The following is a 12,683-nucleotide window of genomic DNA, read 5'->3' as shown; positions in this document are numbered from 1 at the left end:
AGTGTCAAAATCAAACCACACTTTTTGCCTTTATATTTATATCAGCTGTTATAATTTAGGGGAGAGATGAAGCAATCAAATAAAGATTAAAATAATAGTAAGTGAGGCTATGAGTTAGAGCTGAAAAAGATTTTAAATATGATAATAGGTAATTAAATTACATATGTTTTACTTTATTGTCATTTCCCTCATTCCCACATTAGTAAAGTACATAGCAGGTTCTCACTAAATAATTATGAAAAAATGTTTTGAAAAAATATGGGCACCGTGTGGTTTTACCTTATTGAGATCATTAGGAGGAGTTAATTTGTTTTTGAGGACTTGCAAAACTTTGTGATAGAGATGAAGGGAGTGATGTGCTTATTCTGTAAACTTGGCTAGACGATTGCTCCCAGAAAGATAGTGATGAATTTTTCCAAAAGGTTACAGTAAAATCACTTTCACAAATATGTTCACTGTTGCACTATTCACCATAGCCAAGTTATGGAAACAACCCAGATGTCCTTTGGGGAGGAATGGTTGGAGAATGTTTGGCACATATACACAATTGGATTGCACCCATCCATTATGAAGACTGTTACATCATTTGCGAAGAAATGGATAGATCTAAAAATATGTTAAGTAAACTACGTCAGAGCCAGACACACAAAGGACCCACTTCTTTTGTGTATTTGGAAGCTAGAACTTTACGCAAGTTTACACAACAGTATTATCCAAACCATGCTATTTGCAGAGAAGTTAAAAGGTGTAATTTCTTATAAAATTGAACTTTTAATCCTATAAAATGAATACCAGAAAACTATCACTTGGAAGATGTGAGAGGAAGTCAAAGGGAAGGAATGAAGAGAGCTATGGAGGAAGAGAGTTAAGGCATAATATTCAATGCAGATAGCAGGAAACTAAAAAAAAAAAAGTGGGGTGAGGTTTGGAAGGGTGTGGGAAAGTTATGTAAAGATCCATTGTACTTACAAACTGATTTGCTGAATGGAAATTCCTTCGTACAACTATTTAATAAAATATAATTAAAAACAATGGGGATATCTGCTCTTAAACTTTGTGCTCTTAAACCATGAATCAATATAATAATTTCCTCCTCAGATATTTTCTTTGCAGGTGTTTTTCTCAAAATGACAGAAAAGTGAACAACGCAATGAATATTAATACAGCACATTGCATATCCTAAATAGACACAATATAAAAATCATAGTAAAAATATTAGAATTCATCACATGATAAAATAACAGGTAGAAAGTATTAAATACTGCTTCTTTTTCCAAGCACTTTACCTATGGTATCTAATTTAGTCCTCACAATAATCCCATAAAGTGGAACTACTTCTATTTTTAATTCTAAGATGATGATATTGAAGACTTCTGAGTTGGAATTACTAGTACAAGATTGCACACATGGTAAGTGTTAGCTTGAGGCCCATTCCCACCATATCAAATAACCTCATTCTATTTTATGACTAAAATATCAGCACTCAGACTACTAATTCTAAGAAAATTTCCCAAAATTGTTGTGCACACTCTAATAATATTTCACTTTAACTTTGTTAGGAAATAGGTAACTAAGGTGGGTGCTGGTGGCTCACGTCTGAAATCCTACCTACTCAAGAGGCTGAGATCTGAGGATCATGGTTCAAATCCAGCACACCCAGAAATGAACATGAGACTCCTTTTTTTTTTCTTTTTCTTTTTTTTTTATTGTGAAAATACTGTAAAGAGGGGTTATAATTACATGGGCAAGATAGTGAGTACATTTCTTATCAAGCATTGTAGCCTCCTCCTTTGGACTCTTATCTCTAATAAACCACTAGTAAGCCGGAAGTGGGATTGTGGCTCAAGAGGTAGAGCACTCACCTTGAGTGGAAGAGAACAGGAACAGTGCCCAAGCCCAGAGTTCAAGACCCACGACTGACCAAAAAAAGAAAAAAAAAGAAAAGAAAATAAGTAACTGTAATATGAAAACTCCATGATCATAATCAATTTATACCTCCCTGCTGAAAGGAACTGCTAAACCATAACATTCTTGATTTCTCGCTCAAAATAGTAGAAATCATATTCTATCCCGTGACTCAACTCTGCACTGCCTGCGTACCACATCTCTGTTTAACACAGTAATACTAAAAGAATGACCTGTCCAATTCCTGATGGAAATAGACTGCAGATCTTATGGACCAATCATTTCCACATTGTAGCTCACCTAAGTTGGTTACCATTAGAAGCATTTTGATTGCTTTTTATACCCAACATTTTGAGGGAAATATATTACTTTAAAATGTTCTTAAAGCAAGACTGATATGAAAATCACATTTGAACCCAGATAAATATTTTACTTTTCATATACCCCAGAATGCAGTTTGACGTATCATTAATGTTAGGAATGAGAGGTTAAAACTCATAGACACCAAGACTTACGTATGAATTAAAGGCTAACTTGTGAATACAATTGGTTTAAAAAGACATCAATACTACTGCATTTTTTCAAAATGTCTTATGATAATGATAATGATGATGATAAACTATTAACACTTGAAAATTACTTATTTTCTTGGGAGTAGGACACAAAACACAAGATTAATCCTAATCATTTTAAAGAACTTTATTTATACTACAATTCACTCTTATAAGTATAAAGATTCTAAAACCAACTAAAGTACAGAGACACAAAGGAAATAATTTAACTGCATCATCAACATTCAAAGAACTGTGTTAATAGAAAACAAAGTTATACTAACAATTAGCTTACCAAATTCACTTACATTCTTTTATTCTATTTCATTTACATTCATAAAAATTGGGTTTTCATAAAATGATGCATAAAAAGCCTATATACTTCCATTTTCAGATCTTAACAATATTTATTTTAGAAATGTCTTTAGCTCTACAGTCAATGAACTGAAATAATACAGAAACAGTCAAAGGCTTTTCAGAAATTGCAAGACTCTCTCTGGGACGTTATTTATATTGGAAAAGATATTTAAAAGCCTTATTAGTTAAGGTTGCAATAGTTAATCCCACAAAAGAGCCATTTGTGAAGATCCCATTGCATATACAAATCAACTTCAAATGCATCCACAATCTGGAGATGACACATGATTTTTGCTTGTTTGTTTTTGAAAGAAATATCTAACAAGCATACCCATAATACTTATTTTCAGTCAATAAGATGGGATATTCAAATGTAATATGGGGTTGATTATCTCTTAGTGAGAATAGGTATGATCTTACTAAGTAACTTATTTTCAACAGAAATCCGGAAACAGTTTATCCACCTTGTGTTTCACAGGAATAACCAGAGAGTAATACTTTTTGGTCAAGTCAGTCAAACTCACTTCATGAGTGTATCTTAAATATATAAACAATTTAAGAGGTCAAATTCATATTTTGTACTGACAATCATCTTACAGAAATAACTTACTACTAATTATGTCTGTATCTTCTCACCTAACATGTAATAAGAGTTGAAAGCAGTCTCTTTTATCTAATTTAATGTTGTAAATGGTTTGATTATGATGATATTATTTGACAAATAAAAGGTACAGAAGGATGGTACCACTGAAATGAAATGACAGAACGCTGATAAAGAAAACATTGCAACGCAGTTAGCTCTTTTCAGCCTCAAACTGTCCACATTGGCAAGCAACATTGCAACAGCACACGCATACATATACACAAACACACATGTGCGCTCATGTACACACACAATTACATGAATGCTAAATTCAGGGTTTATTGTACAAAAAAAGTTCAAAAAAATATTAGTGATTAGGACACATGATAGCTTGCATAATTACAAAATAATACATAATCCAATCACCACGGGTGTTACATTTTACCTGCCTCTCCACATGTGACCAAATAATTTATTTATATTTAATTAATTAACTAATTAATTAATCCATTTTTGATGCTAATACTAGGGCTTGAACTCAGTGCCTGGCTCCCAGAATTTGTTATTTTTTTGTTTTAGTTTCTCAAGGACAACATTTTACTGCTTGTACCGCAACTCCATTTCTAGCTTTTGCTAGTTACTTTCAAATCAGAATCTACTGGACTTTCCTTTTCTTTCTTTTGTTTGGGGGGGGGGGGGTCTGGTCGTGAGAACTGAACTCAGGAGTGTGCTGTCCCTCAGCTCTTCAGCTCAAGGCTAGTGCTCTAAAACTTGAGCCACAGCGCCACTTCCGGCTTTTTTTTTCTTTTTTCTTATGTGATGCCAGGGAATCTAACCCAGGGCCTCATGCATGCACGGCAACAGCTCTACCACTGAGCCACCTTCGCAGCCCCTGGACTTTTTTTTTCTTGGTCTGGTTTCAAACCTCAATCCTCAGATTTTATCTTTGTGATTATCTAGGATTAAAGCCATGAGCCTTTAGTTTGGCTTCTATTTTTTCTTTTATGTTTACCTAATGAACATATTCAGACAATAATTTAAAACTTAGATTATAAAAGCAAGATGTACAGTGATGATATTGTCCTGTCAGAAATTCAAGTTAGTAATGTACATTTCTTCTTAAGGCCATACACAAAAAATACCATGATATAGAGTAAAAGAACACACTTGTTGCCAAAGGATAAGTATGTATCACTACCTCTTTTAAGTTGTGGAAGGCTGTACAAATTGTTCTCCTCAGTCCTAATGGTTTGGTTAAGTTTCTTAAATTTCAAAATTGCCAGACCATCCTTTGTGTCCACACAAAATATTTTCACAATCTAAATAAAATAAATCTTTTTTTGGTTGGTTCTGGGGCTTGAACTCTAGGCCTGGGTGCTATCCCTGCCATCTTCAGCTGAAGGAGAGTGCTCTACCACTTGAACCACAGCTCCACTTCCAGCTTCCTAGTGGTTTAATGGAGATAAGAGTCTCACGGACTTTCCTGCTTGGGCTGGCTTTGAACCGAGATCCTCAGATCTCAGCCTTCTGAGTAACTAGAATTATAGGAGTGAGCCACTGGCGCCCAGCAACAGCAATATCTTACTGTAAAAATTCATGGATTCTGTGGAATTCGTCCAAGTGAATTTCCTACCTTTGATGTCAAAATGTATTCCAGAGTTTTATATACATCTATAATGATTTCTGCAGAGTTGGTGATTTTTTAATCAGAAATAATTTAACTTATATGTTGAAATGAGTAGTACAGAAACTAAAGTATGTCTGGTCATTGTCTGAAAATAGTATAGTATAAAATATTCTATATTCTATGTTTGTATAACGTCCATAATCTATTTTATTCTTCCTAGATATACTCTGAATTCTATATTGTTTTATAATATATAGGTTCTTTAGTGTGTCCTTTCAGATTGCATTCCAGATAGAAACAGTTTAAGATTCCTTTTTTTCCTTATACTTATATATACGTCCTTATACTATTTTATTTCTTTGGGAGAAAATGACAAAGTTGTCTAATTTCAAAAGATTTGTAAAGATTATGCTATGTAAAGGCCTTTCTAAGGTGAAGATTTTAAACATTGATGTCAAACTAACATTTAATTATACTAATTACATTTATTGTTACATTTGTAATTTTGTAATCAACTTTTTAATAACTGTTTTTCATTTCTTGCATCTGAAGAATGAAAAATATGGAATACTTCGCAAATTTTCATATCATTCTTGAGCAAGAGCCATGTTAATCTCTGTATTGTAATTTGGGTATACGTGTTGCTAAAGCATGTAATATCCTTTAAATTTAAGTAGTTAATGATGCAATCTTTATACAGGCTTATATTATCGGGTACCTATTGGTAACAAAGAAACCTTATTGTTCCTAACAATGCTATTGATCTTATTTCCCTATAATTCTGTGAATACTGGAAAAAATTATATTGTTCAGTCAATTGCTCACATTTGCAATATTTTTGTCAATCATTATTTTAAGTCTTTTTAATTTGGGATTTGATTGTACTTTCAAGAATTTATAGGTAGGTCTAAAGGTGATGGCTGTTTCAAGTACTTATTTATCCAACTGAGTTAGCTTTGTGGAGCTAATGGATTCCAAGTAAGCCTTGCTTAAGAGCTACTTCTAAACTTCTGCAGCTGAAATTTTCCCAAATGAGGTCTTACAGCACAAATGTCTATCTGACCCTTTACCCTTTTTCCATGTAGGAACAGACCAAACAGAATATCTCACCCTGACAGCATAGACTGTCTTACTTGAATAAAACAAGTCTTAGTTGGAAGGGATCATAGAGACATGAACATTTCAGACAGAACTGTTCAGACTAGAAGGTATTTTACCAAAATATAATTGTTTATTATACCTACCATTTCAAAAGTAGCTAAAGTCAAGGAGGAGAATAAATTGTTCATATGCATGATTACCTAATGTCATGGTCTGTCTACCTTCCAACCAAGCAGGAACTTTCACTACTGCCTTTCTATCATCAAATATTTTCAGAGTTGCAGGACAAGTCCCTATGTTTCTCCTCCTTATTAGGCCTCAAATTGGTAATGTTTTAATCACCATGTTTCCTGTTGCTTACAGGCTTTAAATTTACAAATGGTAAAGCGTTAGGTCTAACTGTAACAAACACTGAGTTAGAGATAATAGAATTCTACTTTAAAACATAGTTGCCTTTGATACCTTAACCACAACAGAACAATGCAAAACATGTTCCTTTTTTATTATATTATACCTAGTTATCTATTTTATATTTATATGTGCTGATTTTATACTTCACACAGTGAAACTTATTAGCGTTTGTTGATAATTTGACAAATAAATTGATATTTATTTATTCCAATAAATAGAATTGGAATATGAATAATTAGGTTTAGAAAATATATTAGAATATAAAAATTATCAATGCAATGTCTTCAGTATAAACTTGTGATACTTTCTAAGTATTCTTGGTCTTCTGAATTCACATGGTAAAAAACAATGTTTCCTCTAATCTATAAGGGATTTTACTCTGCTGCTCATGCAACATGCCAACAGAAAGTAATTGAAGACCCATCTCAATTTCTCATTTCCTTTTTTTCAGGGCCCCAATTTCTTGATATGCAGCAATTAGCAGTAAGCAATTGTGAAATGCAAGGCAACTTAAAATGAAGGATGAGATACAAATCTGAAAGAATGTACTGTAATTCAAACTTTCAATTTACATATGACCAGCCCATATGAGTGAACAAGATCATAAAGTGTTATAAGATTATTTTTAATACCTCTCCTCTAATGATTAATGAAAGATTTCAGTCCAGCATAAATTGGTTAAAAAATAGTTTCTGGAAGGGTAGATCTATAATTGTTCTACCAAGTTTCAGAAAGCTTGATTAGAGGTCAAATGTATTTCAGAAAAACATTAATTGAAAAGCTCCTTAGTGCTTCAAAACACTGGCACTTCAGTACAACTTGGTTCTATGGTATAAAAATGTCACTCTCAAACCAATGTTAACCTACATTTAATTTGAAAATGTATTTCTTTTCAAATAAACTTTTAAAAATCACATTCGCCAAAATAACATTTTACAAGCAGATGATAATTAGTGACATTACAAATTTTTCAAGTGTAGAGAGCAAGTTAAATAGAATTGATTTATTTACACAGCACTAATGTCAAACAGGTTCAACCATTCATTAAAGTGTAGAAATAGTACCACACAGCATTTGTGTTGTTCAGTATGTGCCTTCCAGAATTGTGTTAAATAGATCATCCTCCCATATTCCAAACCCAAACTTTAACTAATAAAGTAAATTTCATTACTTAGTAAGGTACATTTTAAAAAGTCACAAATAATTGCCTTATCATATTTTGTTTTATGTTTTCCCTATCTGCCTAACATAGTAAGAAATATGACTTTAAGTCTTGAATATGGGTACTCTTCAGAGATGTGACAAACAAAATCTGTTTTCTATTTCTATCACATTTCTCTATAGTAGTAAATTTTAGTTTTCTTTTTCTTTTTCCAAAACTCATAGGTAGAATAAAGTATTATCCAATGTAAAGTTAAATAATCACACACTATAGTACAAAGCCATTTATAAAAATTTGTAGTTAGGAATACATTCTAAGCCATTTTTAAACTTTCTTGTTGACTAAAGGTGAATCTTCTAAATGGATGAGAATAAAATCATATCTAGGTGTTTCATGTCTCCAGTCTTGCAAATTGTTATTGCAGATGAATGAATTGTGGAAATAAAAACTGACATCAGTTCATGTATATGTAGCATTGAAATACCACGGAATGTATATAAACCTTTTAAAGTATCAACAGACATTTTAACAGAATGACTATCAGAAATTTGAAACCAGAGAGGAATAATAGTAAAGACATAGAATTAATGAAAAATGGAACAAGGGAGATGTACAAGTGCTTATGTTAAAAACAAACATTGCAGCTTTGGTGAGGCGCGGAGGAAGACTGGGGGGGTGGCGGGAGGATAGGAAGGGATAAGAAGGGGAAACAAAGGAGGAGGCTACAATGCTTGATAAGGAATGTACTCATTATCTTGCCCATCTAATTGTAACCCTTCTGTACAGTATTTTCACAATAAAAAAAGAAAAATGGAACAAGGGGCAAATACAGCTAGAATACTCAATGTACACATGTGATAAAGGAAGTGTTAAATCAAATAAATCTTGGAGAAGGGGTTGGTTGAGAATGATAGAAGGAGTGACTCTCATCCAGGAACATTGGACAATTAGATGGATATATTTAATTGTAACACACTTGCACAACCTTTTGAAATACAGTGAAAAAAACAAAAAAAGCACAAAACAGAAACACACGAAAATCAAAACCAAACATCAATCTCTAGAGAGTATGAATATGACCCTTCAAAATTTAAAACAGTTAATGAAGGGCAGCCCTGGGAAAAGCAAACAAAGCTTTTAAAAGAGGGCAGTTTGGAGAATTTTCAACAGATTTAAGTAGATTGTCTAATATTATAAATCACCTACATCTGCTGAAAACATTATCTTTTTTCTTCAAGTTGTATTTGTCTGAACTGGATACTCCAGTCCTGAGCCACACTTGACAGTTTATGAAGATAGTATGGAAGAAACATGATCAAGAACCCATTACCATAGATTGTAACTGGAAGTAAGTGAAAGTAATTGTTAATGGATGTGGAAACTGATCCTAGGAGAGGAATTGAACATAAAGGAATGACAAAGTTCAATTTAACTTTTCCTTTCCTTTTTACTGCACAAGAAAAGAATACAAGGCTTGAAGGATATTGACTGTTTTGAGTGTGTTCTTTACTCATATAAAACTTGTGTGTAAAGTTCTATTTGAGAGTATTACAAAAGGAAACAATGTGCCATTTGAAGGCCAGCATAGAAAAAATGGAAATAACGTTGTTTTAATAGTGTTCTACTGCAAAGAAACAAAGATATGGAGGTTTTAAAGTGTCTTATGGACAGATGTTTCACTCCTGAGCTGATTCTCTTGTTGTAGGATTCAGTTATCAATTCCTTTAGTCTGGTCCTGAGTTCCCTGGAGCAAAAAGGATTCCAAAAAAGCAGGATCCAGTGAGTATCATCAGCAAAAACAGACTCTTCTTAGACCAGTACAACTTTAAGTAGGGTCCCAAAGAAATACCTGGGGTTTGTTTTATTTGCTTGTTTGTTTAGTTTGTGCTGGTTCTGGGGCTTGAACTCAGAGGCTGGACCCTGTCGCTGATTAGTTGTCTTTCCTGCCCACCTGCTTCCAAGGTTAGTACTCTACTGTTTGAACCAAAACTTCACTTCTGGATTTTTTTGGTGTTTCATTATAGATAAGAGTTTGAAAGACTCTTCTGTCTGGGTTGGCTTTGAACTAAGATAGCAAGATATCCAAGTGACCTCAACTGTATGGACTTCTCTCTTGAACCAAGAAATAAAAGATGAAATTTATTATAAAGCTAATATTTGTCAATTTTTAAAGAAGAGAATATGTCCAACAAAGAATCTATAAATTAAAAAACTCAGCAAAAATAGGTGCACTGAATCATTTTGGCATTTTTTCTCTGCTTGGGAAGATTAGTATTGATGCCATCATTACTTTTGGGGAAACTTACAGTCATATTTGCACTTTTTTGTTGGTTGTGGGCCTTGAACTCTGACCCTGGGTGCTGTCCCTCAGCTCTTCAGGTCAAATTGAGAACTCTACCACTTTAGCTACAGCACTATTTCCTGGTTTCTGGTGGTTAATTGAATATCAGTGTCTCATGGACTTTCCTGAACAGACTGGATTTGAACCACAATCCTCTGGTCTCAACCTGCTGAGTAGCTAGAATTACAGGCATGAGCCACCAACACCCAGTTCATATTTGCATTTATGTTCACTTAATGACACTACTTAGACAAAGAATGGAAATCGGACTCAAATTATATGGCATTGCAACTTTTCAGAATAATTGAGGTAGCAATAAATATATTCTTTTTCCATTTTGTTATATTAATGACTTATGAGCTATGGGACCCTTGCATTAGCATCCTCTTCCATCTGTGAAGGAGTATTTAGTATCAGGAAATGTTCATAGGGAAAGAGAAAGACAGATTATTAGAAAGCAAAGGAGATCAGGTATGAAAGAACAGCATAGAAAGAGATACAGTTATCAAACAAAGGTTAAGAACTAGCTTAAGAGATTTAGAATGCTAAAGGCAATGAGGAATAAGACTAGTTGATAACGAGTTCTTCAATAACCAAAAATGGCTCTCTAGAACGCTTTCTGCTATAACTTAGATACTATCACTTATACTTTTCTTCTGTAGTTATTCCTTCCGTTCTGTCACAACCGTTAACTAGCCTCTGCCTTTTGGTGCCAAGACTGGCCAAAAAGGTTTCCAAATCTCACATAGACTACCCTTCTCATTGTGATTAGCAGTGACCACTCAAAAGCCTGGAATCTTTGAATTTCCAGAATTAATCTTCATCTGACATCTAAGCACATTCTTGGCATTAATTACCATGACCTAATGAACAAAGCATTTTTTTTCAACACACTATCCTAATGTAGGTAAAGTACATGAATTAAGGATTATTGTTAGGTATTATTATGGAAGGAGCAATTATATATTCCAAGTATGGGTTATTTATTTTGCATTTACAAACTAAATGTTTGTTGTTGCTGTTGATGTTGTTATTGTTGTTGTTGTTGTTTTGCCAGTCCTGGGGCTTAAACTCAGGGCTAGAGAATAATTCCTCAGCTTTTTTTTTTTTTTTCTCAAGGCTAACACTGTACCACTTGAGGCACAGCACCATTTTCATGGTTTCTTTTTCTGTTTATGTGGTACTGAGGCATTGATCTCAGGGTTTCATGCATGCTAGGCAATCACCGTACCATGAAGCCACTTTCCCAGAGCCCTAAAGGACTTTCTTAAGATGGCATTACATTTTCATTCGGTAACTATGTATCATAACATTGGCCAGAAAATTTTGCTAGAAAAGTACATGTAATGCAATACTAAGTCGAGTAAGGCTAGATGGACAATGAATAACTGTCACGGTCTAGCCAAGGCACAGAGGGGCTTACCTCATGGAGCTGGTACAACAGACTAAGTGAAACAGCACCTGACCCTCAGCCCACATCTAGAATGAGAGGGCCACCTTGGTTCTAGCCACATGAGGACTCTGGGCCATCTCCTCCAGCACCCGTTCAAATCAGTTCCTGTGAGAGAGAGAGAGAGAAAGAAAGAAAGAAGGTCAGAATTAAACTTAAGCAGGTGCCAGTGGCTCAGGCCTATACTCCTAACTACACAGGAAGCTGAGGCATGAGGATCATGGCTCATAGCCAGCCCGAGTTCCATGCAGCACCTGCAATTTGCTAACTGATCACTCACCTGATCACAGTCGGGCTGTACAAGGAGAAAGGTGATCTCTCTGTCTTTCTCTCTGTCTCTGTCTCTCTGTCTCTCTGTGTCTCTCTCTCTGTGTCTCTCTCTGTCTCGTTCTGCCTCTCTCTCTCTCCCTCTCCCTCTCTCTCTCTCTCTCTCTCTCTCTCTCTCTCTCTCTCTCACACACACACACACACACACACACACACACACACACAGACTCAGAGCAGTGTCTCTCCGGAGTTGTTGGAGACCAGATGGACAGGGAGCATCAGCCAGAGCTGGCAGAGCTGGGAAATATGATCACCCTATGAGAACTGTTGACAGCTGAGGAGGGCGGGACAGGCCGGGTGTATGTGCGTGTGTGTGGGGAGTGTTCCTCCCAGATATTCCCCATGAATTCTGACCACCAGCACCCTCACCTCCCTACTGGGCTTTTCTGGGACCCTCTTCAAGTGAAAGGGTGACCCAGCACAGAAGACGAAGGCTCACACAGCATGGGGGGTCTATCTTCTGCATCCAACACCCTCCACCCGTGTAATAAGGAAAAAACCCCTGAAGGTAGGTGTGAACATTCTGCACCCCACCTCTGACTAAAGATACCATGTTCCCACCAGGGAGAGGAAGGGTGCGGATACGCCACTGTGTGGCACCCACTACTCCAGGCCAGGGGCTCTGCTGTGCCTATTCCTCACCCAACCCTGCATCTCCCCATTTCCTGGGACACTGGGTGCTAAATATGGGGGTGGAATCTTCGGGCCAACACCCACTCCCATCCCTGGGGTGCATTTGTGGAAGGGCCGGGGCCAGACCATGGGGCATGGAGGAGGCACGGGTCCCAGTGGTTGGGAGGAGAGGGGATATAGGGTCGTGGAGTATGGGCCTGTGTGGCTAGCTCTCTACCACTGGAGCCACAGAGCT

The 12,683-nt window shown here is 35.7% G+C and overlaps 1 pseudogene; it reads right to left on the bottom strand.

Annotated features, from left to right (window-relative positions):
• Positions 1-5,579: 5,579 nt before the first annotated feature.
• LOC122121634 lies at positions 5,580-5,676 on the bottom strand (annotated as a pseudogene).
• Between the last annotated feature and the right edge of the window lie 7,007 nt (positions 5,677-12,683).

Source organism: Dipodomys spectabilis, unplaced genomic scaffold (assembly GCF_019054845.1).
Source record: "Dipodomys spectabilis isolate Male_0828 unplaced genomic scaffold, ASM1905484v1 ptg000191l, whole genome shotgun sequence".
NCBI classification, from domain to species: domain Eukaryota; kingdom Metazoa; phylum Chordata; class Mammalia; order Rodentia; family Heteromyidae; genus Dipodomys; species Dipodomys spectabilis.
The sequence above is the reverse complement of the archived record's forward strand: the minus strand, read 5'-3'. Positions and strand labels throughout refer to the sequence as shown.